General features: G+C 46.6%; 1 protein-coding gene across 28 annotated transcripts in view; it reads right to left on the reverse strand.

Annotated features, from left to right (window-relative positions):
* Positions 1 to 13925, reverse strand: part of NRCAM (neuronal cell adhesion molecule) — a 268299-nt gene extending 254374 nt beyond the window's left edge. For 27 of the 28 annotated variants that reach the window (XM_032304601.1, XM_032304599.1, XM_032304596.1 and 24 more), the window contains exon 1: positions 13517 to 13617. The gene's annotated coding sequence lies outside the window, so the exon portion shown is untranslated. Of the gene's footprint in view, positions 1 to 13516; positions 13618 to 13907 lie in introns of those variants that run through there. The other variant, XM_032304574.1, reaches the window with a different exon arrangement.
* Positions 13926 to 14414: the final 489 nt, after the last annotated feature.

Raw genomic sequence — 14414 nt, forward strand, 5'->3', positions numbered from 1 at the left:
TGCTCACCCTTTCTTTTTTTATAAGAGACAGGCTTAGAAACAAGACCTTATTATTGCGTTCTGTATTGGTTTTCTACGGCTGTCATAAAAACGGACCACAGATGAGGCAGCTGAAACAACAGAGATGTATTGTCTCACAGTCTGGGGGGCTGGAAGTCCAAGATCAAGGTGTCGGCAGGGTTAGCTCCTGTCCAGGGCTATGAGGGAGCACCTGTTCCATGCCTCCCCCCTGGTGGTTCACTGGCCATCTCGGGTGTTTCTTGGCTTATAGATCTCCACCTTCCTCTCCAGAAGGTTGCCCACTGGGCCTGTCTCCAGCCTTCCTCTTTCTATAAAGACACAAGCCATACTCAATGATGGCCACTCTAACCACCTCATTTTAAAAAAAAAATTTTTTTAAGATTTTAGTTATTTATTTGACAGAGAGATAGAGAGCGAGAGCAGGAACATGAGCAAGGGGAGTGGGAGAGGGAGAAGCAGGCTTCCTGATGGCCAGGGAACCCAATGTGGGGCTTGATCCCAGCACCCTGGAATCACAACCTGAGCTGAAGGCAGACACCTAATGACTATGCCACCCACGTGCCCCTAACCACCTCATTTTAACTGGAAAACCCCAAATAAGGTTGTATTCAGAAGCACTGGGGATTAGGACTTCAATAGCTGAATAGAGACACAATTCAACCCACGTCACATCCCCATTTCTAAAGCTCTGTGTCCATACCCAACTCAAAGATAACTACTACTACTGGGGCACCCGCGTGGCTCAGTCAGATAAGCATCCAGTTCTTGGTTTTGACTCAGGTCATGATCTCAGGGCTGAGAGTTCAAGCCCTGAGACGGGCTCTGCACTCAGCAGAGAGTCTGCTTGAGATTCTCTCCCTCTCAAATAAATAAATAAATAAATCTTTTTAAAAAATAAAAATAAAATAAATCAATAAATTTTTAAAAGATAACGACTATTTTTTAGCTTTATTGAGATATAATTGGCAAATAAAAGTATAAGATATTTAAATACATGTGCAGCAATTTGACATACATACACACTGTGGAAGGATGAACATTTACATTCTACTGTCTTAATGAATTTTAATTATACAATACAGTATTATCAACAATAGTCACCAACCATATACATCACATTTCAGACATTATTTACCGTACAGCTACAAATTTGTACCAAGCTTTCCCTATTTCCTCCAGCCCTTGGCAACCACCTCTCTACTCTCTGTTTCTACAAGCCCAACTTTATTTTAGGTTCCACATTATAAGCGATGCTCTGCAGTATTTGTCTTTCTCTCTCTGGCTTATTTCACTGAGTATGATGCCCTCCAGGTTCACCCATGTGGTCACAAATGGCAAGATTTCCTTCTTTTTCAGGGCTGAATAATATTCCGTGGTACATAGGTACACCACATCTTCTTTATCCATTCATCTGCCAATGGACACACGGGTTGTTTCCACATCCTGGCTGCTGTGACTAATGCTGCAGTGAACACAAGGGCAGATACATCTCTGAGATCCTGTTTTCATAATTTCGTGCCTGGATTCTGCACGGTTGTCATCTGCTTCCTGGTTTTAAATGAGGCACTTGGGCAGGCAGGTGAAGTCACTGAATCCAGAAGGGTATCTTGTTTAAAACTGCCGCCGCACTGCTCGAAATGACATCTTTGTGACCGAAAAGAGGGGGCTGCTTGATCATATGGCAGTTCTATTTTTAATTTTTTCAGCAACTTCCATTCTGATTTCCATAGTGGCTGAGAGTACCTCTCTGTACCCTGAGGTACAAAGGAACAGAATAAATACGGACTATGATGCACACACCGACCTGCTCCCAAGCCTCGTTGCACGCGTTTCTCTGTATCAAACCTCTAAGCATATGCCGTGTGTGAGCTGGATGAATTTAATATATTAAAACAGTTTCATGCTTTATTGGTTTGGGAGGCTGCTAGTTAGTCATGGCTGACACAAAGGATTACTGACTGTCCTTTTGAAAATTGTGAATAGGCTATGGCTTGGAATAAAACACAATTAGATCTCAAAAGACTACGGATGATATTGACTACAACTGGAAAAAAGTATTAAGACTAAATTTACATCCTTTTTTTTTTATCACATTGGTTCAATCTGACTTTTGCATATACACCATTTGGTGAAGGTTAAGAATGTAGCTTGGGGTTTTTGAAAACAGTCTCACAGTGCAGCATTAAAAAGGGTATTGGCCTCACAGATTGCAGTGTGAGACCCCCTCATTCCTTCAAAAGCAAGCAGACATCATTACTGCTAGGGATGTGTGATACCTACAGATCTCTGAAGCCAGTTGGAGAGAATATTATGGTGAAAACAGTGTGGCTGCATTCTCTCTAAAGAAATAGACTGATGCCATCCTTCTCTCAGTACTTTCATTTTTTTTTTAAGATTGTATTTATTTATTTGATAGAAAGGGAGTACAAGCAAGGGGAGCAGCATGCAGTGGGAGAGGCAGAAGCAGGCTCCCTGCTGAGCAGGGAGCCTGACGAGGGACTCGATCCAGGACCCCGAAATCATGGCCTGAGATGAAGGCAGATGCTTAACCCACTGAGCCACCCACACACCCTTCAGTACTTTCATTTATATCTTGATTTTTCATAGTAACACCCTCTTGTGAGGTAGCATTGATGATAAAAACAAACGAACAAACAAAAACAAAACTCTGGCTTGTCTTGATTTTCTAAAGGGAGAAAAGTACTGAAGCAGCTTTTCCAAAGCCGGACTGTAAACGGGCTCCTCACCTGTGCCGAGCAGCCGGGAAGCTCTCAGATTTTGGTTTGCTTACACATTTCACACACAATTTTTCTCTACGTGTCTCTCACACCTGGCACCACCGCCTTGACGCCAACCACTTCAGAACCCACTAACTGGTTGGGAAATAGCACGCTGTCATTCCATTCACATCTGGGAACATTCAAGGGCAACCAGCAAGGAGAGGAAAGTGGGTGCTGTCCCAGGCAGCCGCCGGCCGGTCTCACGCCAGCCCTTCAGTCCTGGGTGCCTCGCTCCTGCTTCCTTCACATTCAGAAGGGGGGAAAGCAATCCGAGAAAGTGCTTGACTCCATCAGTGTGCAGCCACCGGAGACCTACCGAGGGGAGTGACAAGCACCGGCTTCAGACCCTGAAGCAAAAGGAAAGGCCTGTGCAAATCTGGAATCATCTGCCGCGAGCAAAGGTAGAAAATTACAGAGCAACTCTTCGGGGTCATGGAGATGGCATTCAGGGCTCCACGGCAGCAATTTGAAAAATGGTACCCTTCTCGATGGCGTGATTTCACCTGCCTGCTCGAGTGCCTAATTTAGAACCAGGAAGCAAATGACAATCATACAGAATCCGGGCCTGAAAGTATAAATGTTTGATTTCCCATGGTCTAGACTTTGTCTGTAGCTTCAAATCAGGCTGAGGACAAAATTCCCCAATTTTTTCCAACAAAAGATCCGCTCGACGTTTTGCAGTATTCGCGTCCTGGGTCCTTCATTCTTGCATGCGCTCATTCATCAAATACGGGCTCACATACATACCACGCACAAGCAGAAGTGCAGCTCAGGCTCCTAATGGAAGAGAATGAGTATGGATTTCCACCGTTAGAAGCCTGGGGAAAGCTGGCAGGATTCTATTGTGAGCAAGGCCAAAAATGCCATTCCTACCTGGATGACTATTTCATTATCTGCTTTCCTTATCATGAGAAACTCTGCCCCTCGTTGTTACCTGGAGCAAATAGCAAGTATTTTCATACAATTGAAATACTCCTCCTCATTTACCACCTGTCCACCTCTTTAGGATTTTTATTTAGCTTTATTTGATTGGGTTTCACTTGGTGTCAACGACACAATGCTCTTTCAACAGAACAATCTGTCTACGCTGATATCCCTGAAAAGCTGTTCCCGAATCGAACTCTGCTACCTTGTAGGAGTGCACTCATTACAGAGACCTTGCGCGAAGGGAAGAATCCTGTTTAACATGCTTGATCATCCCAAATGTGTCTGGCAAGTTCCCATTTTAATATACCTTGTCTTCTCATGTTGGCGCCATCTGTATCTAAAGGGACAAATTTGCCAGAGCGATAAGATGATCTAAGAATTTTACTGAGATGCCAGAATACTATTAGCTTTAACTCTTAGGAAGTTCTTCTTGGTGCATTGCATTTGTTTTCCGTGTATGTGTATTATCATATTTCATTCTTTGCAGAGCAATTTATAAGTTATTTCTATTTCATGATATCAAGTGACTCCAATGACCTGAAGTACCATGAGAAAAATCTCTTTAAAGTATTTCGTATTGGAGGCTATGACATGGAGACTACTCTTCATTGGCCAAGAAGTTACCACAAACATTTTTCTCCTCGTCCCTTTCTCTTTCTTTCAGATTTTAAGTTATTACTTGTACGGTGATGTTCCTTACTCTCACCTCATTATTTACAATCGCTCTTGCCCCTTGTGCCACAGAACACTTCTCCAGGATGTCACAATTCTCATTACCCACCTGAGCCTCCTTGCCGTCTGAATCCCTCGCCCTCCCTGATCTCCGCTCTTTCAACCCTGGTTCCAACAAATGAATCTGCGTGACCTCACTCGCTCCCTGCTGCTTAATGGGTCCCCTCACGGTCCTAGGACAGCAATCAACCCTTGATATATTTTACCTTTCACTCTAATTTGGCATCGAGGTAACTGTTACTAGAAACATATGGCCATGGAGTTTGAAAAACCCTATTCCAACTATTAAAAGGCAAGTTACCTTAAAAATCTGTGCGACATATGAAGTTATGTATCACAATTTATGTCAAAGACAACATGTGACATAAACTAAGACACACAATTCTGAAGTAAATTTGCTTTTGTTTATGTTATATTAATTATCTCCGAGTAGCTACTATTTATTTTATTGTTGCCATGTCAATGTCATTTCTCTAAAAGCAGAAATATTTGAAGGCATTACATGTCTATAAAAAATGGCTTTTGGCCATCATGCTACCAACATCAGAACAAAAAACCATGTCTTCAAGTTATTTAAACAGTCAAACATGCCAAAGCAAAATTTTACTAATTATGGCTTCATGGAACACCAGGAAGCATTTCAAATTACCCCAAAGTAGTTTGTATTTCACTTACATCTCAGTAACCATGACCTCCCAGTAGCTATTTTATTATTCTGGTTCTACACATAGCCAACTCCTCTTCCTGAAATGTTTTAAATCGGATGCTGCCTACGAAACTGAATGGGGGGAATATGTGCCCCATTAAAAACTTCAGTGGCAAATATAACAGTGACTCCTCACTAGAAGCAAACGCCGCAATCATGTTTCAGGAATCGACTCATACAGCGGTGGGGGAAAACCCCGGCTAGTCAATACTTAGGACAGACTTACCCTGTCCAATATCCAAACAATCTGTAGTCGATATCAAAACACTGTAATGAGATTTTACACAGGGAGTGGCCTGGGCATTTCTGTATTTATTCCAGTAGATACCAGTGGGGACCACAGCACAACGGTGAGGAGAGTATTTGCAATGCAATTAGAGGGGGACAAGTGCATCTGAGTGTATGCCAGACGCAGGGGCCTCCCCTGAATTCAGACAGTCCAGTGTCTCAATGCAGCGTACAGCATCCAACTGCACTTCCTACAGTCTTCAAACTTTTGTCCGTTAACTAGATGTTTACCGAGCGCCCCGCTCAGGCACTCCACTTTTTGGACGCGCCATCCAGCCCTATGTACGTTGTTCCAACACCATCTGTCACTGAAGCTTCCACAGCTTCAAAAATTTCAATTCAAACTCATCTACTCGGCACTCAAACGAAAGCTATAATTCAAATTTCGACATGAAGCTTGAATTCCTTTTCACTGTTCTTCAACTTTGACCCAGCTCCCCCCCCTTCACTGAAAAGGGCCAAGACAACAGCCCAGCAAGTGGGGCAGGCAAAACAGGCCTCCTTTGTTCACTTTTGTCCTTTTAGCTCTCTATTGAGGTGAGGGACTGAAAGGCCGCACAGGCTTTGGAAGGCAGCAGCACTTGCTTACAAGCCATCCTTCCTCTGAGGCCACAAAAACTCTGGGATGAAACTCTTTCCACCACCCATTTTTTGCCTTAAGGCATGACGAACTGGCAACTAGGACTTTTTCCTTTCCCCTTCCCTTGGAGAGAATCTGCTAATGGTTTCACGTGAGTTTGGAGTGTTGGTCAAAAATGTGTGCTGTAAATCATGCCACTCAAATGTCAAGGTCATCAGAAAGTGGCATGAAATTGCTTTAAAGTTGAAATTTGGAGAAAAGATCACTACATACTGAATACATATACCAAATTTTTTGAATGCTCTCAGCCCACTTGAGAAAGATAAATCGAATTCATTGCATATTACACAGTGGAAGACCTCCTACAGGATTCCCTCAGATTGCCTTGGGAATATGTTTTTCTGGCTACAGTGGGTTTTGAACCATTAGACCATGCATATCATAAAATTAAAATATACATATGAATATATATATTTAGATTATCCTCTCCAGCCCTAGAACCATTTAGTAAGATTTTCAGATGTCTACAAATGCCAAAGCACTATGTTGTACTCATGAAACTAATAACAGACCATATGCCGATTACAGGTCAATAAAAAAAAGAATTTTAGAAAGGATCCTTTCAGTCTGATAACAACTACTATTTTCATTCTGGTGTGAGTTAAACAGTGCTTTAATATGCAGCAATAGGCAAGCAAATCAGAGACCACACAGCACAAGATTTACTTGTCATTCTTGCTTTTAAACCTTATAAGCCATTTGGACAGTATATGCCGTGATTGAGCACTGGTATTTGCAGACTCGTCCCCTTTACCACTGTCATTTCTTACAGTCACTAGTTTTTTTAGTCACATGAGGGAAACCCTCCCCCAGACTTCTAAAAACTACCTTTTTCTAATTTGAAATTCTAATCCTGCAGGCCAGTAAAATAGGTCAATTAAATTGACACCACATCTTTTTTATTAGCTCAGCTAAGCAATTATAATTGGGTAGTGAGGGTTTGTACTGTCATCTTTGAAGATTCAATGGTGGGGAGAAATGCCCGGCGCAGACATAGATTGTAGCTCCAGCACATCCCTAAATAGGATACTCCTAGCTCTTTCCAGACCTGAGGCAAGTCTGTTCCTGAGCTGGGTTCCAAGGCTAAGATTATTTTTTTCAGTAAAATAAAATCATACAAAGATTTAATCTATCCTCAGAGCAACATCACTTCACCCAACCACACTATAGACATAGATACTCTATTTTGACATTGAAAAAAACTAACAGGAATGTCTGTCACCAGGGCTGGCTTCTCCTGGACTATGACACATACTCGGTAGCAATTATATCATGCTTTGCACAAAGTATGGGGTCAATGATTCCCCGTTAAAAACCATGTATCTCCTGTCAATAGAAATGAAACAAATAAGTTGGAAAATTTTGTGAATTACTTGTTCATAATACATAGTATATTAATTTAGAAATTTAAAGGGTAACGGCTATCACTCTTTACACCCATTAGGATGGCTATTGTCAAGAAAATCAGTGTTGGTGAAGATGTGGAGAAATTGGAACTCTGGGCACTCGGGAACGTAAAATGGTACATCTGCTATGGAAAACAGAATGGGGGTGTCTCAGAAAATTATGACAATCAGGGCACCTGGGTGGCTCAGTGGGTTGAAGCCTCTGCCTTCAGCTCAGGTCATGATCCCAGGGTCCTGGGGTCGAGCCCCTCATCGGGCTCTCTGCTTGGCGGGGAGCCTGCTTTCTCCTCTCTGTCTCTGCTTGCCTCTCTGCCTACTTGTGATCTCTGCCTGTCAAATAAATAAATAAAATCCTTTTTTTTTTTTTTCATTTGTCAGAGAGAGAGCGAGCAAGAGTGAGCACAGGCAGACAGAGTGGAAGGCAGAGTCAGAGGGAGAAGCAGGCTCCCTGCGGAGCAAGGAGCCCGATGCGGGACTCGATCCCAGGACTTTGGGATCATGACCTGAGCCGAAGGCAGCTGCTTAACCAACTGAGCCACCCAGGCGTCCCAATAAATAAAATCTTTTAAAAAATATTATGACAATTACCTTACGACCCAGAAATCCCACTTCTGGGTATATACCCTAAAGAGTTGAAAGCAATGACTTGAAAAGGTATTTGTATGCCCATGTTCATAATAGCATTATTCACAGTAACCAGAAACTGGAAACAGCCCAACAGATGAATGAATTAAAAAAAAAAAAAGTGGTATTACATAAATAGAATATTATTCAGCTTTAAAAAGGAAGGCAATTCTGATACATGGATAAGCCTTGAAAACATTATGCTAAGTGAAATAACCCAGTCACAAAAAGGACAGATACTGTGTGATTCCACTCATATGAGGCACTTCGTGTGGTCAGCTTCATAGAAAAGAAAAGAGAATGATAGTTGCCAGGGGTTGGGAGGAGAAGGATTAGGGAATTATTGTTTAATGGGTATAGAGTTTCAGTTTGGGAAGATGACGAAAGTTCTGGAGATGGACAGTGGTGACTGGTTATAGTACATTTAGAAGTATTTAATGCCACTAAACTACATAGGTAAAAATGGTTAGAACAATACATTTTATGATATGTATATTATCACAATAAAAATGTAACTTAGCAAAAAGATCACATTTGCTTTTTTAAAAAGATTTATTTATTTATTTATTTGGAGAGAGAGACACAGAGTACAAGCAGGAGGTGGGGAGGAGCAGAGGGAGAGGGAGAAGCAGGCTCCCTACAAAGCAGGGAGTCCAACGCGGGGCTTGATCTTGGGACCCTGAGATCTTAACTTGAACCAAAGTCAGATGCTTAACTGACTGAGCCACCCGGCGCCCCCCAAAACTCACATTTCTATAGCTATGACATTTGCTTCCCCATTCAAAAACAACATGATATTGAACAATGTATAGTTGCTACAACTGGAGGCAGAACCATTCCAAGACTTTCCTCATAGGGCCCCGTCCTTCCCATTTTGAGGGGAAAAATAAATATTCAGCAGTTCATTTTGGCACATTTTCCTAGACATAGAAACATCAGCCCTGATGACAAGAAAGACTCTTTAAAGCTCAAGTGGTCTCTAATTTCCCTGGGTGGATGAAGGGTTAAATAACCATAAGCCACTGGATTCTTGGCCCTAGCATCCCTAGCTGTCCTCTGTCCTCACCGCACAGAAAGGTACCAGGCTCCTTCACGTGGGGCAGCATGAAACATACAAGGGAAAAATACATCTAAATGCATTTAGTGATTTTTAACCATTTTCAAATCACTTCCTCTTCACCAATCACCTCAGCAGCTAAAGGCTGACCTAAAGCAGTCTTTGGATGAGAACACATAAACCTTCCTAGAGAAGAATTCTATGGGGGCTCTATATTCCAGTTAAAGTTGTTTTCAGTTATCATACTTCTCAGACAGAAACCATTCTTTGGAAATGGGGGTGAGACTCTGAAGGCTGCCAAAAGGGGCAGCAAGTCAGGACTGGTATGGATTGAACTGTGAGCCTGAAATTCATACGTCAAGACCTACCTCCTAATAGCACTGTATTTGGAGATGAGGCTTTAGGGAGGTGGTAATTAAGGTTCAATGAGGTAATAAGGGTGGGGTCCTAATCTAATGGGATCGGTGGCCTTATAAGAAGAGGAAGAGAGAGGATCTCTGTCCATACCCAGCGGGGAAAGCATGTATGAGCGCACAGAGACAAGACGGGCATGTGGAAGCCAGGAAGACAGCCCTCACCGGACCTGACCCCGCTGACATGCTGATCTCAGAACTAGAGACTCCGGAACTTGAAGAAAGCACGTTTCTCTTCATTAAGCTACCCAGTCTACGGAATTTTGTTATGGAAGCCCAAGCTGACTAAAACAAAATCCTTCTGATTTCCCGGCAAGAATCTCAGGAAATAAAGCATGGGTGTCTCAGGGCGGACCCTCAAGAGAGAGGGTTATGACTGGTAGGAGCCACAAGGGGGCTTTCTCAGCCATTCATAATGTTCTGTTCCTTCACTGGAGCACCAGTTACATGGGTGTGTTGGGTTTGAACAAGTTCATCAAGCTGTACATTTATGATATGGGATAAAAGAGTCTGTGTGCAGAAGTATGCAGCCCTAGATGAGAAAGTTAGAATTACTCTTCCTGAAGGCTGGAACTCTGGTTCCTAGTTCCTGGTACCTAGGACAGCAGGCCACGCACAGAGCACATATTTATGAATGAATGAATCTCTTTACCAGAAAAGCTTCCTGCGGGGTTCCATTAAATAACTCCTTTGTATATATACAATATGATATCTGCATATTCTATTTACACAAAGGAATTCTAAATACACAAGGAAAACTCCACCTACACGAGAACATTATTTGAAACGATTCTTTTTGGAGAGAGAGAGGGAGAGAGAGCAAGCTGGGGAGGGGCAGGTGGGAGAGCATCTTAAGCCGACTCCACCCTGAGCCACAGAGCCTGATCTCAGGACCCTAGATCATGACCTGAGCAGAAACCAAGAATCTGATGTTCACCTGACGAAGCTACCCAGGTGCCCGGGCACCCCAAAATGATTCTCAAGTTTTCTGTAGCCCAGGCATACACATTCTCAGTCCCCTCTCATGATTCTGAAGCACTTATACCTGGCTATCCTTAGCACTGTCACATCAGCCTCTCAGGAAGTGCCACTGCTAAAGATGACTTGCTTTTCATTTACTGTCACTGCTGCAATAACAAAAAGATGTCACGTCGGGATACTGGCCTGCCTCAGTACCCTGCATTAGGTGGCTGGGTGATCTCTCCGAGCCCCACTGTACTCAATTTGAAACTGAAACATTTAGACACAGTGTTCTCTTACAGCTCTCAAATTCCTGGATGATGTGAAATGTTTTGCAACTTTCCCATAATGAAGTATAAAGCAGGTTGAAGGAAGACCATGAGTCAGAAGGATTAAGAAGGCACAGTGAATTCACTTTGGCATTTGGTCAATTATAATCATTCTAAAAGCCATCCCAGGAATAGGTTTTATTTTAGTTCAAACTTGTGTTTTATTAGTTAGTATGGAGAATCTTTGTAAATGCACCACACGGTCATATAATCAGGATAGGGAATGCTTTCCTAAGATTTTATAGTAGAGTCCTATTCAAATTCAATATCCAATTTGAGGACTAAATCTTCTGCACTTAAAATAGTCTACAAAGGAGATTCGGGACTGGGTGCTGACAATGAGAATCACTTGCCAAATGGAAATGCTGGCCTTTCCTTAAAAAAAAAAAAAAAAAGAAAGAAAAGAAAGAAGGAAAAGAAAGTTTTCTCAAGAATTGTGATGTACCAGGAACCTCTTGGGCTCTGTAACCACAGGGGAGTCTGGTCACTAAAAACAGTCCAATGACTGCATCTGGCTGGACTAACACTTACAAGCTAACAGGAATAAAAGAACATGTAAAGGAATTTGAGGATGACCAGGGCGATAAAAGACTATTCCACAATACAATTTGCTGAGTTACAATACCGCCAGCTATTGTAAAGTCCGCTGGGGTCGGAAGTGAATGGGCTTATAATGTCCCTGATCACTTGGTGGTTTTAGGCTTGCCCTAAACTAATGTGATAAGCCTCCAAAAGGCCCAATTTTCACAGTCATTGATGGCAAAGTGTAGGGGCAAAAACTAACCCTTGTTCCCCCACTTCCTAGCTATGTGGCCTCAGGAAAGTTACCTGACCTCTCAAGACCTCACCTCCTAATTTTAAGAATAGAGTAATATGCTGTGGAAATTAAATAAGATGATACGTGTGCTGTGCACACTGCCTGGTACACCTGAAGCACTCAAAAATGTTTACTTTCATTACCATTAACGTGGAAAGTACCCAGGGTTCTAAATCCATTTCAGCACCTCCGGAAGCTCTCCTTTGCTCTTGAGCTATTATTACAATATTTTAATAACAAGGGCATGGTTAGCCTTAAGCGGTCGCAACCAAACAGTCCAGTCTCGGTAGGTCTGTATTCCGTAGCTACAGCGTTCCTGACAGCCCCAGGGGGAGCTCCTGGTGCAGAACGCAAGCCTCCCGCCCCCTGACGCTCGCCTCCATCTCTCTTCCCCGCCAGAGCCTGGGGCGAGGAAGGGCCCAGCCCCTCAGACCGCACCTCTGCGCGTTAACCATGCGGGACCAAGAAGGAAAAGAACGCTTTCCTCTTAGGACAAACAGCGACGCGGAAAGCAGAAGAGAGGGGAGTGAAAGAGACTCCACCGCTTAGCGCCCTCCCTCCGCGCGCCCGCAGCTGCGCAGGGGACAGAGGATGCGACCGAGGATCGGGAGCCGGGGAGAGGGGAGGCGAGCGGGAGCAAAGGGAAGCGGCCTAATCACCAGTCCCCCGGCCCCGAGGAACCCTCCAGTCGAGCTTGCTGCCCCGGGTACACCGCTCCGGAGTGATGACGAGTCCCTGGCTCCACACGACCGCTGCACCCCGGGTCCCTTCTGCGCGCGGGGAGTTGGGGGTCGGGAATGGCCGAGCCGGCGAGCGGCCGAGGACCAACACTCGGCGGCGCCCACCCGCGCGGCCAGGAGGGATCCGGGGGCGGCGCACGGCGCAGATGGCGCTCGCGGCGAGATGGATGCTCCAAAGCCGGCATCACTCCCCGCTCAGCACAGCATCCCCAGGCCAAGATGCTGCCAGAGCCCACTCCTGGGAGTCTGGACAGGGAAGGGGCTCTTCTGGGTCAGCCCCAAACCCCAGTGGGCCAGCCCCAACAAGTCCCAGCCTCCGGAGGCTGGGCGGGGCGCCGGGACCCCGGGGATCCGCACCTGTAGGGCCAACAAAACCCCCGGAAAGCCCCCTCCTTGCTGCCTTCGCCGTCTCTCCCGTTCCCCCTGATTACCCGAGTTCTCCCCGGGGGCGACGAGAGTGGAGGTCGCCTCGGCCCCGAGTACCCGCGATCGGCGCAGGTGTGAGCACATCCGAACAAAGCCCACGCCCAGATGTGTCCGCGGGGACCCGGACGCGCACTCGCCGGTGCGCGCCGGCCCGGCACCTGCGCTCCTCGTCCCGCCGGCACCGTGGCGTGGCACCTCGCGCCCTCCGTGTGCCTGCCCGGCAACCCGCGGTGCCGGGCCCCAGCAGCCAGGCCCAGGGTGGCCCAGACCACCCAGGGACCCCAGGCAGGGCTTCCCGGAAAACGCGGGCGCGGATGCAGAAGTTGGCCATAGACCGGAGGAGGTGAAGGGCCCGCCCGCGCCGGCCAGTGCTGCAGCATTTCAGTGTGCCCCCGCCCGGGCGCCGGTCCCCTCCTCCAGCTTGGCGCCCGCGGGCGCGTCCCAGGCCTGAGGGGAGGAAGGGAGTTGGCGACCAGGTTCGCCCTGCCTCAGAGAGAGTGGCGCGGGGCTGCCATCCGGGAGGGCGCTCTGCGGATTCCCGGACCCACGTCCGAGTGACAACACAGCAGCCCCCCGCACCCTCCTCCGCTCCAGCCGTCGCCCCAGAGCAGGACTGAGTGTCACCGCCGGACGCGCACTGAGCTACTCACGTTCTTCCGCCGCGCCCACCGCTGCTGAGCCCCCGGAACCCTGGAGCGCGGACGTCGTCCGTTCCCGACAGAGCTGTAGCCTCCCGCCGCCCCGCACTGTCCCCTGCGCCGCGCGTCTGGGGCTCCGACTGCGGCGCGCGTCCGTCCGCGACCCGGGCGAAGCAGGGCTGGCCCCGCGTCGGCGCGCGCCCCCGCCGCTCCCGCCCCTGCGCCCCCGCCCCGCGCCGAGCTCTTCCTCGCAGCTAGCTTTCGCGTCCTACCCCCGCCCCGCACTCCTCCCCGGCGTCCCCCGCCCTTCTCCGACTGGCCCAGCCACTCCCGCCCCTGCGGCGGCGGCGGCGGCAAATGGGCTCCGGCCGCCGGCGCCTCGGGGACTGGGTGGCCCCCTCACCTGGGATTCCGCGCCGCCGCCGACCCACGTCACCCTGCGAGAGTGTTCCGCGGCGGTTGTCGGGGTCGCGGGCGCGGAGGGCGGGAGCGTTCCGGGGACAAGGGTGGCAGGGATTTGGCTACAAAAGACGTTCCAGAAAACAGCAGGTTTTTAAATGCGACTCTCAAGGGCTTAGGTTTCTGTCCAAGGTCTGTGGCCTTTCCACTTTCTTCTTTTAAAGCATTTAATTTCTTTGAAACTCACCAGTTAGATGGGTGAGATTGGTGGGCTTGGGGGGAAGGGTCATTTTTATTTTTATTTTTTTTTTATCTGTATTTATTTACTTTGCAGCTGTTACCTTCAAACAGCCCCCAAAAAGGGAGCCTTCAGCGTAAGGTAGATGCTGTCTATTCGTGGTAGGAATTGGGTCTTCTGGTCCCAGAGAACTTCAGATTTGCTTATTTCCAGATTTGGGAGCATTTTGGAGGGGTATTTGTAAGGTAAAAAGAGAATTAAGGTTTTCTAAAT

This window comes from Mustela erminea, chromosome 11 (assembly GCF_009829155.1).
Source record: "Mustela erminea isolate mMusErm1 chromosome 11, mMusErm1.Pri, whole genome shotgun sequence".
Lineage (NCBI taxonomy): Eukaryota > Metazoa > Chordata > Mammalia > Carnivora > Mustelidae > Mustela > Mustela erminea.